The sequence below is a fragment of the Malaclemys terrapin genome, chromosome 4, assembly GCF_027887155.1.
Source record: "Malaclemys terrapin pileata isolate rMalTer1 chromosome 4, rMalTer1.hap1, whole genome shotgun sequence".
Classification (NCBI taxonomy): Eukaryota; Metazoa; Chordata; order Testudines; family Emydidae; genus Malaclemys; species Malaclemys terrapin.
Genome location: NC_071508.1, coordinates 71,641,360 through 71,656,610, shown reverse-complemented (window position 1 = coordinate 71,656,610; position 15,251 = coordinate 71,641,360). Strand labels below are relative to the sequence as shown.

Genomic DNA, 15,251 nt, shown 5'->3' with positions numbered 1-15,251 from the left:
GGTTAGATCAGGACACATCATGTGATGCTATCTGACATTACACAATGCACCCATCACCTTGCATCATCATTGAAATAAACACTGTTCCAATTGTGGGATTTTTCCTTCTGTAAAAGCTAACCAACAGATTTATTGCAATTGCACATGAGAACAAGTGGATTCCTACTTCTTTTCCTATATTTTGTCTCAAAAAGAGTGTCAGCTTTCTTAATCATTCATAAAGATTCAAGGCTTTTCCTTTGTGTAACTTCCTCCATCTTTTGCTAAGCAAAAATAGTCATAGAAATTAGAGTTGGCAAAAGAGCTGAGGTAGCACAATAGTTTGTATGATCACCTTTTGTCAGCCTAGCATTGTTCCCTCCAGTATATTTCTTTGTGATTTGTCCAGTTTACTTTTCAATATCTCAGGCAGTTGGGGTTCCACCAATTGCCTTGGGAGATTATTCCACATTATAACGTCTCTCACTGTCATGGTTCAATTCAGTAATATTCTATTGGCAACACATATATCTTGCCATGCCAAACTTCTGCATGTTAGGTCTTTACAATATACTTGGGGCGAAATCTTGGTCCCACTGACATCAATGGCAAAACTTTTATTGACTTCAGTGGATCCAGGATTTTATCCTTGGTTTATCCTGTGACCATTTGTCATGGTCCCTTTTCTTTTAATTTGGTGGCAGTTTACTGCTTAGTGTGAGTCTATCTCTGCTCTTTCCTTCCATTTACAGTCACATAACATTCCTGTGGAATCTACAGCAATTGCTTGCGTGGAAAAATAACATTAGTAAATTGTTTAATGTAGTTCTAGTTTCTTAAAGGAGATTTAGGAGCTGGAAACCAGTAGAAAAAACAGCACCCTGTGAACATTCAGCTCCACAGAAACCATCACCAACTGCACTGAGGACCACAGTTTGACAACCAGTGGCTTAGACGAACTTCATATAAAAATTATAAGAGGGATGAAAGGATTGATATAACTTTTCTTGGAACATAACCAATTTACCAACATCGTGCTGGTAGTGAGGGGTCGAGAAATGAGTGAAGTATTCCAGTTATTGTCTTTCTAGAACTGTATAATAGAATAACATAAGTTCCATACTCAGTCATGTGATTTTTTGTTTATGTCTTAATGCATTGCAAATTCATATCTAATTTCTCCATTAGGTCTCTTTGAGCATTACAGCGTTCCAACTTTTTCCCTCATTAGGCATGCAAGTGTCCTGGATTTATCACCAGATCTATAAATATAACAATATAAATTTATCTATAATAACTTGAATCTGTCATTTTAAAGTTAACCTTTTAAATGTTATTTTGTTAACAGATCAAGGCTTTGTCATGAAGGAATTTTTTTTTTTTTTTAGAAAATCCTAATTCTGGCACTTTGTTTGCCTCAGATGTAGCTATAAACCTCAGTGGAATGCAGTTTCAACTTTGATATTAGCTTTGGTTTTCAAATGGTTTCATTTAATGCATTAAGAAGCGAGACAGAAAAAGGTGTTGTCTAACAATATCAAAGTATTGTAATTCCTTGGGAAAACCAAATGGTTGCTATGGTTCACAAAATTATATGAAGATGACTTTTCAGAATTGACTTCATGATAGATGAACTTAAGATTTTCAAACCAAGGATAGAGCAGCATCTTTTGGGCAGAAAATGTTAATTTGAAGAATAAATGTTGATAAATTTCTATTCATAAGTTATTTTTTGAAAAATAAAAATGCAAGTATATGACAACATGGATATTTTCCACTACTGCAATTTAATTGTGCTTTTCTTTCCAACTGTCTTAGAACACTACACAAATTAGACATATTTGTTTAGCCAGGCAAGCTTATGTGCATCTGCTTTTAAATACAGATAAAGAAAAAGTGCAGTCCTTTTGAAATAAACTGAAGGCTGGTAATTTTTAAGGAAGCACATAGTATGGTGCAATATTGTTGATTGTTAGCATTGATTTAAAAAATGCTAAAGGGATACATCCAGTTTGTTCCAGGGACTTCAGAATAATTCAGTTAAATGATCTTTTAAAACCAAGGAAAATATTTGAATTTGAAAACTATTGGGCCAATTTTTAGAACTGTGTATCGTAACTTCTTTTAACACTACTGCCATTAACTATTCAGAGTTGGTGATATGAATATAACTTTGAGTTGTGGCCTCTGGGAGCTCCTTGGTTGTATGGAGTGGAAAGTCATCTGTGGGTCTGAGTCATGGCTTTTCCTACTCCCTTTACAGTGAGTTGCTCCTGGGGGCAGCAACTTGGTAGCTGCTCTTGCCATTCCTTTGAGCACAGTGGCTGCAATTCTGACCACTCAAAATGTAGCCTACACAAGGATAAGTGAGACTACTTACTGGCCCTATCCCCACCACTGCAAGGCCATGTGAGTAAATCTGTAAACAAAGGGACAGATTTTAAAAGCCATTTTGGGTGTCTAGAGATGCAGATAGTGGGATTTTCAAACACATGTAGGCATCTAACTCTGATTGATATAAATGTGGCCTAAAGCCTTTTAGGTACCATACAGGATGAAACTAGAAAATATGCTGTAACTGGTAAATTCACCATCACTTAGTTAGCAGTGGCCCACCACAATATTTTGTGTTGATTTCTCCTATGGTTTTTTTTATTTGAAAAAAAAGCTAAGTAATGTCCTTAGTATTCACTGTGAACATCAACTAATTCTTATTTCAGTGTGAATAAAATTATGCACAAACTCTTTACTAATACTTAATCATTCTTTGAATTAGGAAAAAATTGCTTGTTCTTGAACAAGATCAAATAGGTTTGTAATGTCTGTTCTTTTCCCTTAAGAGCTTTTTTTCTACAACAAGTAGGTCCAGTCTTAATTTATTTTTCTAAAACATATATATATAATATTTCTCAATCTTGAACAATTAAAATCCATCGGTTCCTTATTTCTACAGTTCTGTTTATAAGGGAGGCTAGAAATGTATTCAATATTCTTAGTGCAGCATCGGTTGTATGCATTACTGCATTTTTCACTTTTTTATACTGCTGTTAGAGACAGAGGGTGTTTAGAAGGGTATCCAACATTATTGCAGATTCTGTGTATTTTCAGTGTTCAGACCATATTGCTATTGAGGATATATGCCTTTTTCTTCATTGGTTTCTATCTCCTTTATATTCCATTTATCTTTCTTAGTGGTATGAAACCCTTCTTTGTCCATTCTCTCAGTCCATCCATTTAATTCTAATATTGTTGCCCATTATCTTGTCATCTTCAGTCTCTCAAAAAACTGAGAGCTAGATTGATAACTTCATTGCATGTTTTGTTATCCTTTCTGAGTTAATTTTCTTTCTTTTCTATCCTCTTCTGTAAACAAACTCCCATCTGCCTCTGCATATTTTATTTTATGCACTCATCCTCCTCTTGTTAAGGTGATCTTTCTACGGACTTGGTCCTTCAGAGTGCTGACCAAATGATGGTGGATAAAGCCCTGATTGTACTATTTAAAACCCTTTTTGAGTATACTAGTGTGGAGAGTAGGCTCTCTAGGTCAGCAGATCATGCCACGCCAAGTGGGTCAATGACACAACCCAAACTGCATGCTCATACCTCAACTTCTTCAGTGTATAGTATATAGAGCAGTATAAACAAGTCATTTTCTGTATGAAATTTTAGTTTGTAATGACTTTGCTAGTGCTTTTTATGTTGATGTAGCCCCTGGAAGACTTCTAAGTGCCCCCAGGGGTACATGTACCCCTGGTTGAGAACCACTGCTCTGGGTGCTTACAAATTGATTGTTTAATAACACTGGTCTACAATTTTTGAGAGGTCGTCTGCTTCAGAGATAAAATGTGCTATTTATTATATATTTTGATGTGCTGAATTCAAATATGACAATTAAAACAACTGGCTACTATTTCTAAGATATTTAAGTTTTTACATTTTATGTCTATGTATATTGTGTAGATAGTAGAGTTTTAATCATAAATTGTAAACCTAGGTCTTTTCATGTGTTTATGGTTGCTTTACATGATAATATTTCACCTGTCCTGTTTATGTAACACTTCAAAAATCAGCCAAAGGGTTATATAAATAAAATTTATTATGAAACAAAAGGCAAAAAACTATTATGTACACAGTTTAGTCCTATTCAGTGTCTACTCAGCGCTTCTTGGCTTGTCTCTTGTATTCATTAAATGGAGCATCTCTTGTCACTGTCCAGCAATACTCTGCAAGCATTGATGGGCTCCATTTGCCCTGATAGCGTTTCTCTATTGTTGCAATGTCCTGGTGAAATGGTTCACCATGCTCGTTGCTCACTGCTCCGCAGTTCGGTGGAAAAAAATCTAGATGAGAGTGCAAAAAATTTATCTTTAGTGACATGTTGCAACCAAGGCTTTTGTATGCCTTGAGAAGGTTTTCCACCAACAACCTGTAGTTGTCTGCCTTGTTGTTTCCATGCCATCTTTTCCTTGCCACGCAGTGCATGGTCAAATGCATCATCTCAAAGAAGTTCACGAATCTGAGGACCAACAAAGACACCTTCCTTTATCTTAGCTTCACTTAACCTTGGAAATTTTCCACGGAGGTACTTGAAAGCTGCTTGTGTTTTGTCAATAGCCTTGACAACGTTCTTCATCAGACCCAGCTTGATGTGTAAGGGTGGTAACAAAATCTTCCTTGATTCAACAAGTGGTGGATGCTGAACACTTTTCCTCCCAGGCTCCAATGACTGTCGGAGTGGCCAGTCTTTCTTGATGTAGTGGGAATCTCTTGCACGACTATCCCATTCGCAGAGAAAACAGCAGTACTTTGTGTATCCAGTCTGCAGACCAAGCAAGAGAGCAACAACCTCCAAATTGCCACAAAGCTGCCACTGATGTTGGTCATAGTTTATGCACCTCAAAAGTTGTTTCATGTTGTCATAGGTTTCCTTCATATGGACTGCATGACCAACTGGAATTGATGGCAAAACGTTGCCATTATGCAGTAAAACAGCTTTAAGACTCGTCTTCGATGAATCAATGAACAGTCTCCACTCATCTGGATCGTGAACGATGTTGAGGGCTGCCATCACACCATCGATGTTGTTGCAGGCTACAAGATCACCTTCCATGAAGAAGAATGGGACAAGATCCTTTTGACGGTCATGAAACATGGAAACCCTAACATCACCTGCCAGGAGATTCCACGGCTGTAGTCTGGAGCCCAACAGCTCTGCCTTCCTCTTGGGTAGTTCCAAATCCCTGACAAGGTCATTCAGTTCACCTTGTGTTATGAGGTGTGGTTCAGAGGAGAAGGATGGGAGAAAATGTGGGTCCTGTGACATTGATGGTTCAGGACCAGAAGTTTCATCCTCTTCCTCATCTGACTCAAGTGAGAATGATTCTGGTGCATCAGGAACCAGCAGTCCTTCTCCGTGGGGTACTGGGCGTATAGCTGATGGAATGTTTGGATAATGCACAGTCCACTTTTTCTTCTTTGACACACCTTTCCCAACTGGAGGCACCATGCAGAAGTAACAATTGCTGGTATGATCTGTTGGCTCTCTCCCAATCATTGGCACTGCAAAAGGCATAGATTTCCTTTTCCTGTTCAACCACTGGCGAAGATTTGTTGCACAAGTGTTGCAGCATATGTGTGGGGCCCACCTCTTGTCCTGATCTCCAATTTTGCAGCCAAAATAAAGGTGATAGGCTTTCTTAACTATAGTGGTTATACTGCGCTTTTGTGATGCAAAAGTCACTTCACCACAAACATAGCAGAAGTTATCTGCACTGTTCACACAAGTACGAGGCATCTCTGCTCATTTTGGTTAAACAGAAATGTGTCCCTTTGCAAAATCAAACACTGACAAATAAGAGAGCACGACACTGTATGATTTCTAGAGCTGATATAGGGCAATTTGTTCAGCAGAGTGATGTAAGCTTCGTTATGATTGCATCATCCATGACTTCTAGGAATAACATGATGCAATTCATATCATGTATGACGCAATACCTGCTTCAGATTGCATCATTCATTGTTTTGCCTAAAAAGCAAGTACTGTCCAAACCCAGTCATAGATTTATTCATAGATCCAGTCAAAGATATATTTTAGTCATTTCTGGTTTAAATTGAGATTCCCTTCCCTTTATAACTCACTTATCCTCCACCATTCCCAAGTCAAGGGTCGTATATACTGACCCAATAGCATATCTTGAAAACTAGAGCCAATCAACAATTTTTAGCATCATTTTCATTCTCAGTACCCAGAATTAGTAAAGTTTGTCTATATTTATTTCAGAAGCATTTTGGCTGTAGAGCAGTGTAATTTGTTCCAGTTTCTTTCCAGATAGTGAAGTTAGGCTGACTGGTGTCTAATTTCCTGGGTCCTCTTTGTTCCCTTTTGGAAGATAGGTATGTTTGCCATTCTCCAGTCCTCATGGACCTCACCTGTCTTCCATGAATTTTTGAAGATAATTGCTAATGGTTCTGAGATTGCTTCAGTTAGTTATGTAAGTACACTAGGATGGATTCCCTCAAGCCCTGCTGACTTGAATACATCTACTGTATCTATTCTTTAACCTGTTTCTCCCCCGCCACTCCATTTTGGCTTGCATTCCTTCCCCTTGCTGGTAATATTAATTGTGTTGAAAAGACACTAGTCTTTTCTGTGAAGACTGAAACAAAATAGGCACAAAACATGTCAGCATTTTTTATGTTATTAGCTCTCCTTCTCCACTAAGGAGAGGACCTACACTTTTCTTCATCTTTATCTTGCTCCTAGAATATTTCAAGAACCTCTGCTTATTGCCTTTTATGTCTCTTGCTAGGTGTAACTCATTTTGTGCCTTTGCCTTTCTGATCTTGTCCTTAGGTGCTTTACTGCTCATTTGTACTCCTCCTAATCAATTTTTCCATGTTATCACTTTTTGTAGGATTCCTTTTAGATTTTCAGGTCATTAAAGAACTGATGGAGCTATTTTGCTCTCTTCTTCCTATCTTTTTCTTCTTCCTCTGTTTTTCTTATGTTTCTTTGGCATTGGGATAGTTTGTGTCTTTACTATTGGCCCATTGAGAAACTGGCATCTCTCTTGAAGTCCTTTATCGGTTAAATTTTGTTCTCATGGGACCTTACCTACCAGTTCCAATTTCTAGAGTCTGCTTTTTTGAAGTCCATTGTCCTTACTCTGCTGCTCTCACTTGATCCTTTCCTTAGAATAATGAAATCTATCATTTCATGATCACTTTCACCCAAATTGCCTTCCACCTTCAGACTCACAACCAACTCCTCCCTGTTGGTCAGAACAAAGTCTAAAACGGCTGTTGCCCTGGTTACTTCCTCCACTTTCTGAAACAAAAAGTAGTTCTTGGAATGGAATCAGGGCAATACATACTGCCTCCATACTGGATTACATCACTGCTAGAGAAATGACCTTTCCTGCTGTAATTAAAACAGACAAAAACAAAGGACAGCGTTCTAAGGGTACATCTGCATTGCAAAAAAAAACAGCGCCCCCTAAAGTAGTGTTTCTCAAACTGGGGTCCATGGATCCCTGGGGGGCTCTCTGAGGGTACCCCAGGGGGTCCGCGGGCCCCGCTGATCAACTTCTCCCGCTCCTTCCCAGCACCTCCTGCATGCTAAAAGTCCAGGGGCGCAGTGGGGCTAAGACAGGCTTCCTACCTGCCCTGGCTCCACACCGTTCCCGGAAGTGCATCCCTGTGGCCCCTGTGGGGGGCAGGGAGTCTCCACGCGCTGCCCCCAGCCCGAGTGCCGACTCCACAGCTTCCATTGGTCAGGAACTGAAGCCAATCGGACAGTGCCGTAACAAGGGCGAGGCGAGTGAGGCACTTGCCTCGGGCGCGCAAAGCTGAGGGGCGCAGAAAAGCCCCAGAGCGTCCCTGCCGGAACAAAAGCTGCTGCTGCTGCTGCCTATGGCAACAGGATTCCAGCAGGCAGCCGGCTGCCGCATGTCAGGAGGGGGAGGGGAGAGGAGGCACATGCGTGCTTCGCAACCCTCCCCTCCCCCAGCACCCACCTGGAGGAGATGCCGAGGGGGCTTCCGGTGGGAGACGGACAGGATCATCTGCAGCCAGTGGACCTCACTCACCTGAGCAGCTGCTGGGGCTTCAGTTAGTGTACTGTTTGACCCTGTGATCTGCGCCCCACCCCTCAGCCACCACTCCTGCAAACTGGGCAAGGGGCAGCCCCATCCCCCACCCCCAGTAAGGCTATGGAGAGGGGCAGCAGGGGAGGAAGGAAGCCACATGTAATAGGCAACAGGTTTAAAACAAATAAAAGGAAGTTCTTCTTCACGCAGCGCACGGTCAACTTGTGGAACTTCTTACCTGAGGAGGTTGTGAAGGCTAGGACTATAACAGCGTTTAAAAGAGAACTGGATAAATTCATGGTGGTTAAGTCCATTAATGGCTATTAGCCAGGACGGGTAAGGAATGGTGTCCCTAGCCTCTGTCTGTCAGAGGGTGGAGATGGATGGCAGGAGAGAGAGCACTTGATCATTGCCTTTTAGGTTCACTCCCTCTGGGGCACCTGGCATTGGCCACTGTCGGTAGACAGGATACTGGGCTAGATGGACCTTTGGTCTGACCCGGTACGGCCTTTCTTATGTTCTTATGTTTTAATGGCAGTCCCCTTCCCCACCAGCACCCACCACCCCCTCTCCGGCCCCCAAACTCTGTCCCAGAGCCTGCACCCAGCCCTCCGCACTACCTCCCAGAGCCTGCACCCCTCCACCCATCCTGCACCCCACCCTGTGCCCAAGCCCGGAGCCTGCACCCAGCACGCAAACTCCATCCCAGAGCCTGCACCCCAGACTCCATCCCAGAGCCCAACCTCTCAACCGTCCTACACCCCAATCCCCTGCCCCAACCCAGGGCCTGCACCCCAGACCTCCTCCCCCCACCCAAACTCCCTTGCAGAGCCTTAGGCAGGTGGGGGGCAGAGTTCAGGGCGGGGGCGGGGGGGCTCTGAGCGTTCTGGGCACCACAAAAATTTCTACAAACCTTCCGCCCCTGATACTTGGAGGGGGGGTGAGGAGGCGAGCGGTGAGTCAGTGGATGGAGGGGGGCATCCATTTTCAGTATTTTAATTTTTGATACTGCATTGATTGACTGCTGTGTGCATTAATATAGTGACCCCCTGGGTCTTTGAATGATGCTTTATTCTTGTGTGGGGGGGTGAGGAGGCGAGCGGCGAGTCAGTGGTTGGAGGGGGGCAAATCTCCCAGATTCAAAATCTGGGACTGTGTCCGTTGGTCCTTTTTGCTGCTTTTCTCTGGCTGGGGGTTGTCCCAATGCTGCAAAGAGGGTGTTCCCAAAGAAGGTGCTTGCTTCTAACCCCCTAGGCCGTCAGTATGTCTGCTCTTCTCTAGTCAGCCCACTTGACAAGATAGATTGTCCTTGGTCTGGCTCCCAGTCCTTCTCCAAGGGTTGCAGCTGTCTGGAGGTGCCTGCCTTCCACGCCTTCCTCATTCACACCTCATTCATTCAACAGGGCAATTGATTACAAAGTGGGGGGAAGATCTTATTCTACTTCTAGCAAAAAGACATTTTTCTTTTATCTTAATTATACTACCTTAGGGACCCGCTATAACATATTACCAAGGTTCAATACAAAGTTTTATATAAAAGTTATACAAAAATGCATAATGCAGAGATTTATCTACAACTGCATTGATTGACTGCTGTGTGCAGTAATATAGTGACCCCTGGGTCTTCGAATGAGGCTTTATGCTGGGAGGTGGGTGAGGGGGCGAGCGGAGAGTTGGGGGCGAGCAGGTGGGCAAGTGGCGGGTGGGCAAAGAGGCGAGCAGTGAGCCAGCAGGGGTTCTAGGGGTGGGCATGGGGGTTTCTGGCAGGGGAGGGAGAAGGTGAAAGGAAGCGAGTGATGGGTCGGGGACTGACTAAGAGGGACACAGCAAGCCAGCTGGGGGCTAGCGGGTGAAGAGGGGTGTGATGGTGGGGCCGAGCGGGGAGGGGGCGGGCCCTATTTTACTGCTGTTATCTGGTCACCCTATGCGTGCTGTTGCTTCTTATATGGAGGGGGAGGGCGGAGTTGGGGCGGGGCCGGGGGCGGGACCGGGGCCCCGTGGAGTGTCCTCTTTTTTAAATGTTTGAATATGGTAACCCTAAGTTACCTTTATGCTGTGGTGACTGGTGAAAGCAGCCCTTTCTCCTTCATGACATTTTAGAAGTAGCTTGCATGCCAGTGTCAGAGAGTGGTTCATGCACTCAGGAGAACATGAGTACTATAACTCTGTGAGAGGTTTGGGGGGTGCGGGAGGAGGAGCTGAAGCTAATTGTGCCTTTCCTTTTTGTGCACAATCTGTGCTTGCAATTCATCCAGTTATTCCTAGTCATGCTTCTTTGTATCACTTTAAATAATTCATTTTTTCCCTTGGTTTTTGTGTTCTTCAAATATTTCCAGATTTACTGGGTGAAATTCTGGTTCCACTGAACTCAATGACAAAACTCTCCGTGATTTCAACGAGGCCAAGCTTTCACCCATGTGTCTTTCCCTCCTTAACTATCACTTAGGAAAACTGCAGTAAGAGCCAATTAAGTCACTGGCAAAATTCTGTGAACTTCAATGGCATTGGGATAGTGCCCACAGTGTTTACTCTTAAAACTTTCCTAGTATCTTAAATTAGTCCTTCCTCCCCTTTATTATTTATCTTTTGTTTTTGAACACTCTGATTTGACAATATCTTCTTGGTAATTAAATGCCTAGAACCAAGTTGCCTGTTACCACTTTATTTCTTAATATGATGTGTATGCAATCCAAGTTACATACACATCATATTGGCTTTCTTGGCTGCATGTTGCACTGCAAACTTGTATCTCCAATATGCTGGCCACTGTCATGCCTGAATATCTTTTAGCAATATTCCACTGCAGGGGTCTCCTTAGCATATCAGTGTTTCAGATAGTTCCCAGATTTATTAACTTGCATTTGTTCACCCTTAATTTCTCTGTATTTTATGCCCATACCTCTAATCCCTCTATTGCCCTTTGTATTATTTCCCAGTTCTCACTGGTGTTTGTATATGCTCTGTATTTTATTATTTGCTTTGGGTAGCTCCCATGATATGCTAGGTGCTTGTCTGGTCCCTGCTGCAGGCGTTTGTGTGATTTAGGAGCATCTGTAAATTTCATTACTGTGCTGTTCGCTCCCTCTTTCAGACAAGAATGAGGATGTTAAATCAGTCATGACAGAAGACCAATCTCTCTAATACTTCATTAAACAAGACTTCCACAACTCAATGCATTGCTGTGTATACATTCTCTGTTTTACAACCCTGCAGCCAGTTTTTGGTCCACTGGGGGATAAATTCTAAACTATGCGCCATTCCTTGGCCCTACACATGCATAACTAGCCCTTATGCAATCCCCTTCTTGGAGACATGCCACAGGTGTTTTGAGGAGAATACATGTGGCCAATACACCACATGTATTGCTGAGCTCCAGCAGTCCCTGGTAGGTAGAAAGTGCCTTGGGGGCTGTGGACAGTTGCGTTTAGAGCAGCTTGATAGCTATTCTAAAGTGTGCTGAAGGCTAAACCAGCCACTGGCCAGCTCAGGATTGGGGACCCACAAATGGATCTTGTGATTTTCCCACTAAACTGCCTCCGTGGCTACTGGGTGCAGCAGAGGACTGAGTCCTCTTTTTTGCTTTACTTTTCTATACAAATCTAAATGAATAGAAAAACCAGTGGGAATTCAGTTGAGATTTTCAAATGCAATACATAATCTGAAAGGCAGATTTCATGATACCTCATCTGCTTTATCTATATTGACTCATTTTGTAACTTCATTAAAAAAGCAATAACTGGTCTAACAAACGGTGGTGTTTATAAAGCTGTGCTGTTTATTGCTTATGGCTCTGTTATCTCTGGGGATCCCAGTTCTGCCCTTAAATAGACAGGCTCAACTCACTGACTTCACTTGGAGTTGTGCCTATAAATGGGTCCTAGATGTATAGTGCCAAATCACAAATCATGTAAATCGTCCTTACTACAATGGGATTGTGTGAATAAAGGCTACTGGCATTAGTATGTGATTACCAATCCAACTGCACGATATAATGCTATCCCAAAATATCTAGAACATGTACATCTAGATTTTTCTTAGAAGAAAAGAAATTAGATGATTTAGTAGGGAAGAATGTGTAACTTACTTATTAATGCAATTTCTCTCCTTTATGTGATCTCCGCTTCTTTTACTTGGGCATGCATTTCCCAATCTCTGAGCTTCAGTGTAGTCCTGTATGTACAAGATTTAGTCTGGTGAACAGATTTTGTGCAATTAGAACACGGAATTTAAATTTTTTATTCCAGAACCCATGATGTTTTGGGGTGTGACTGGCAAATAAGATTTCTAACACTTCCATTTTCACAGTAGTGCATGGAATTTTAGACATACATTTTCCATTGAATTAATGGAAATCATGTGGCTAAATGCCTCCATCACTGCTAGGAAAATCTAAGAGTAAAGAAAGTGGTAATACTTTTGAAATGATGTGTATACAAAATCAGTTATTGATAATGGGTTTTATGCATAGGTCTACTTTATTCTACTAGTTGCTAATTGATCTTTTACCTACTCTCACTTACTAAAATGATGTAAACACCAGAATCTTTTTTCATGTTCTTATTCATAAAATAATCTTCTAACTGCTGTTGTAAATGCAACATCTCCAACCAGAGGCTTGGCAGGCCAAAATGAAAGGCAGGCTAACTTTAAAAAATCCTTTCTTGTATCTACTCAGCACTCTGTCTGATAGCAAGGGGAACATTCTGGAACATTGTGAATGCAAATTACAATGCCTTATACTAGAGTTAGGCATAGTATTGCTAATATTGCTTCAATTATTAATCTACCGTACAAATCTTAGTGAGCAAGCCTTCCTCTCTCAATGGAATTGACTGTTGAGAACATTACAAATACTACAAACACCTACATATTTGTACAAAGATAACCCCATGTTAATGCTCCAAGTTTCTTTTTTTAATCCCCTGTTATTTATAAAAGTATGAATCATTAACAGTTATTTTTGAGATGGAGAAATGTAGCCTACTAATATAATTTAAAATGCTGTTATTTTAAGCAACAACAAAGGCAGCAAAATCTCAGGTTCTTTTTTATACCAAATGTCTTAGTAGTGGGAAGAATGGTGAGGTACTTAGGAGCCTAACCTATTGCTTTAAAAAAAATCCTGCTTGCTGATGTGCCTTTTGAGTTTCCTTTCTCTTGGCTGAAAACTAGGGCCTTGGCTACACTGGCACCGGACAGCGCTGCAAATTGCTGCACTCAGGGGTGTGAACCCCCCCCCCCCCCCCGAGCGCAGTGAGTGGAGCGCTGTAAAGCGCCAGTGTAATCAGAGCCTGCAGTGCTGCACACTCGCTCGCAGCGCTGCAAGCTACACCCCTCGGAGAGGTGGAGTACTTACAGTGCTGCGAGAGCTCTCTTGCAGCGCTGGCGGCGCGACTACACTCGGCAGCGCTGTGAATTCCCCAGTGTAGCCAAGGCCTATGAGGGTACAGCAGATTCTTCTTCAAGTGATGGTCCCTTTGTGTATTCCACATATAGGTACACATGCGCACCATGTACCCGAGTCCAGAAATTCTTCAAAGCAGTGTCCATTGGCTCGAAAATTTACAGTGGCTCTCCTTGTGCTGCCAACCAAGAGTATAAGAGGCAGTGCTGATTGATGCCTCTCCAGTTACTTCTTACTGCCACATGGCCTGAGTCAGAATTGTGTTCTCCTTCACTTTTGTTCCATAATTAGGGGGCAGGTATAATAGGCATGGGGAGGCTAAACTGCTGCCACCAGATGCCCAGTTGTGGGTTTTGGTGGTTTGCACAGGGAAGTTTTTGCTTATTATTATGCGCAATGCAGGCTCCGGGGCGGCTGAGGAGGTGGTATGTGCTACTCAGCTTCCTGGGTTCATTAGTAATCTCCCTGAACTCCAGCACATGCCAACTCCTCAGACGACCCGGAACCTGCATGGTACATATCAAAAGCTCAGGTTCTTTGGGAAGAGACAAGAGCTTTTCCTGCTTGGGTGGCTTGGGATCTCAGGAGGGAGGCACAGTGTGGCTGGGGCAGCTCTGGCCATCTCGGGGCTCCTTTGTAGCAGGGGGCTCCTCCGGGAAATGGGGGTGGGGAGGGCTCCAGCCCGCAGGGGGTGCAGGAGGGGCTTGGGGCTCTGGTCATGGGGAGGGGGGGACTTCTGCTCCCCATGGTTCTATAATTTATGAAGAAAACATTTGTAAGTAGCTATATTAGTAAATTTTTAGTTAGTAGTTAATGTTTTTAGTATAGTATAGCATGTTTCTTTCTCCCCATTTGGGGAACCCCTCCCCAGCTCTGGGACTATGCCCAGATTCCTGGATTCAAGAATTGCATCTCCTGCCCTCAATCCTTCTTCATCAGTAATGAACATCAACACTGCCTGTACTACCTGGGTGAGGCACATATCTCTGTGAAGTGTCGCTCCTTTCCATCTAGGACTCAAGAAGCCCAGCAGCTTTGCCTATGGAAACACTAGTCTGGTACAGGAAAACCACCCTGTACATCAGCCTCAACTGACCAGTAGTGCCCCTCCAAGCATGTGCCTTGGAGTGGAGCCCTCAATATCTAAGCCCAAGGGCTGTGCTTCCAGGGCTCCCCATGAGAGTGGAGGGTGCTTTCATGGGCGCAAGAACAGATCCCCATTGAGGGCTATCCATAAGAAATGCACTTCCTCCTCAAACCTGTCCAGGTCAGGTGAGACATCGTGTATGGAACCTAAGGAACCGGCTCTGATAAAGACCCCCAAAATGGAGGGCAAGATGAGTAAAAAGGATGAGTGGCTGGTTCCATCAGTCACCTCGTATTGAAGGGTAAGGAGACAGAGTCTATTAGTGCTGGTCTGGACATATCATCAGAACTGCCTTGTCTATCTGAAGACCATCTGGTCACTGCACAAGTACAGGATCTGTCAGACTTAACTGTGGGACCCCTCAGACCGCCGGGTGTACCAAGTCTTATATAACATGGGAGGATATATTGCTTCCTTAGCCACAGTGACTGCTTCTTTCTGGCCTGGCCCTCCTGAGGGATGTCCTTACTCTGAAGGAGCAGTCTACAGCACTGTCCAGGAGCTGTCTCACTTCCTGGTACTGATGGCAGGAGTGTCCTGGTACTGATGGCACCACCGCTACCAATGGAGCAGAGCTCGGAGCCAGATGAATCAGAGGAGATGGCCACACCAGTATCTCTCTGCAGGCAGT

At 43.1% G+C, this 15,251-nt stretch overlaps 1 protein-coding gene across 2 annotated transcripts in view; it reads left to right on the top strand.

Annotated features, from left to right (window-relative positions):
* The window catches only part of SHANK2 (SH3 and multiple ankyrin repeat domains 2), a 638,838-nt gene that overhangs the window by 223,850 nt on the left and 399,737 nt on the right, over window positions 1-15,251 (top strand). The window lies entirely within an intron of this gene.